Source organism: Colobus angolensis, unplaced genomic scaffold, assembly GCF_000951035.1.
Source record: "Colobus angolensis palliatus isolate OR3802 unplaced genomic scaffold, Cang.pa_1.0 Scaffold191, whole genome shotgun sequence".
Lineage (NCBI taxonomy): Eukaryota > Metazoa > Chordata > Mammalia > Primates > Cercopithecidae > Colobus > Colobus angolensis.
Window position 1 is genome coordinate 7,455,778 of NW_012115055.1, and position 2,594 is coordinate 7,458,371.

Sequence of the window (2,594 nt, forward strand, 5' to 3'; positions counted from 1 at the left end):
CTATGCCTTCCTTCATGATTGTAAAGACTCTCAGCCATGCAAAACTGTGAGTCAATTAAATCTTCTTCCTTTATAAATTACCCAGTCTCAGATATGTCTTTATTAGTAGCGTGATAACAGACTAATACAAATGGTAATTCTGATTTATGTGCTTTGAGAAATTGCCAAACTGCTTTTCATAATGACTGAAGTAATTTACATTCCCACCAGCAGTATACACGTTTTCCTCTTTCTTCACAACCTCACCAGCATCTGTTATTTTGTGACTTTTTAATAATCACCACTCTGACTGGTGTGAGATGGTATCTCATTGTGGTTTTGATTTGCATATCTCTAATGATTAGTGATGTTGAGCATCTTTTATATGCTTATTCACCACGTGTGTCTTCTTTTGAAAACTTTGTATGTGTTTTGTATCTTCTTTTGAAAACTTTGTATGTATTTGTATGTGTTTTTTCACTTTTTAATGGGGTCATTGATTTTTTGCTTGTAATTTTTTTTTGTTTCTTACAGGTGCTTGATATTAGACCTTTGTCAGATGCATAGTTTGCAAATATTTTCTCCCATTCTGTAGGTTGTCTATTTTATTTGTTGATAATTTCTTTTGCTATGCAAAAGCTCTTTAGTTTAATTAGGCCCCACTTGTCAATTTTTGTTTTTGTTGAATTTGCTTTTGGCAACTTCATCATGAAATCTTTGCCAGATCCTATGTTCAGAATGGTATTTCCTAGGTTACCTTGAAGGGTTTTTATAATTTTAGGTTTTACATTTAAGTATTTAATCTAACTTGATGTGATATTTGTATATGGTGTAAGAAAGTTTCCCAGTTTCAATCTTCTGCATATGGCTAGCCAATTATCCCAAAACCACTGATTGAATAGGGAGTCATTCCCCCATTGGTTGTTTTTGTTGGCTTTGTTGAAGATCAGATGCTTACGGTTGTGTGGCATTATTTCTGGGCTCTATTCTATTCCATTGATCTACGTGTCTGCTTTGTACCAGTATAATGCTGTTTTGGTTACTGTAGTAGCCTTTTAGTGTGAAGTTGGTAGTGTGATGTCTCCAGCTTTGTGTAGTAGCCTTATAGTGTGAAGTTGGGTAGTGTGATACCTCCAGCTTTGTTCTTTGTGCTTAGAAATGCCTTGGCTATTTAGGCTCTTTTTTAGTACCATATGAATTTTAAAATAGTTTTTTTTAGTTTGATAGAAATGGCACTGAATCTGTAAATTGTTTTTCTCAGTATGGCTATTTTAACAATATTTATTCTTCCTATCCATGAGCATGGAATGTTTTTCATTTGTTAGCGTCATCTCTGATTTATTTTAGCAGAGTTTTGTAATTCTAGCTGTAGAGGTCTTTCACCTTTTTAGCTAGCCATTTTCCTGGGTATTTTATTCTTTTGTGTCTATTGTGAATGGGATTGCATTCTTGATTTAGCTCTGGAACTTGGATGTCATTGGTATATAGAAATATTACTAATTTATGTACATTGATTTTGTATCTTGAGATTTTGCTGAAGTTGTGTATCAGACCAGGGAACTTTTGGGCTGATACTAAGGTTTTCTCAGTATAGAATCATATTTTTACTAGGCACGGTGGCTCACACCTGTAATCCCAGCACTTTGGGAGGCTGAGGCTGGTGGATCATGAGGTCAGGAGTTCAAGACCAGCCTGACCAACATGGTGAAACTCCATCTCCACTAAAAATACAAAAATTAGCTGGGCATGGTGGTGTGTGCCTGTAATCACAGCTACTTGGGAGGCTGAGGGAGAAGAATTGCTTGAACTGGGACCCGGGAGGCAGAGAGAACAGTGAGCCAAGACTGCGCCGCTGCACTTCAGCCTGGGCTACAGGGCAAGACTCTATCTAAAAAAAAAAAAAAAAAATCATATTGTTTGCAAACAGGGAGGGTTTTACTTCCTCTCTTCCTATTCTGACGTATTTTATTTTTTTCTCTTGCCTGACACTTCTGGCTAGGACTTCTAGTACTACGCTGAATAGGAATGGTGAGAGAATATATCCTCAAGTTACCATAAAAACACATGCATTTGTATGTTCATCACCACATTATTAACAATAGCAAAGAAATTGAATCATCTTAAATCCCCATCAATGGTAGACTGGATAAAAAAAGATGTGGTTCATATACACTATGGAATACTATGCAGCTATAATAAAACAATATTATGCATTTTACAGCAACGTGGATGGAACTGGAAGTCATTATCGTAAGCAAACTAGTACAGAAGCAGAAATCCAAATACAGAATGGTCTCACTTACAAGTGGGAGCTAGACATTGAGCAGGTATGGACACAAAGATGGGAGCAACGATTGCTGGGGCCTACTTGATGGTAGAAGTTGGCAGTAGAGAGAGGTTCAAAAACTGTGTATAAACTACTATACTTATTACCTGGGTGACAAAGTAATCTGTATACCAAACTCCTATGACACACAATTTACCTATATAACACACTTGCACATGTACCCCTGAAACTAAAATGAAATTAAAAAAAGAAGAAAACTAAAATATTGTTTTTTCCATTAACTTAATGCTTCCAGAGAACAATATAATAATTTTCAATGTAACTTCAC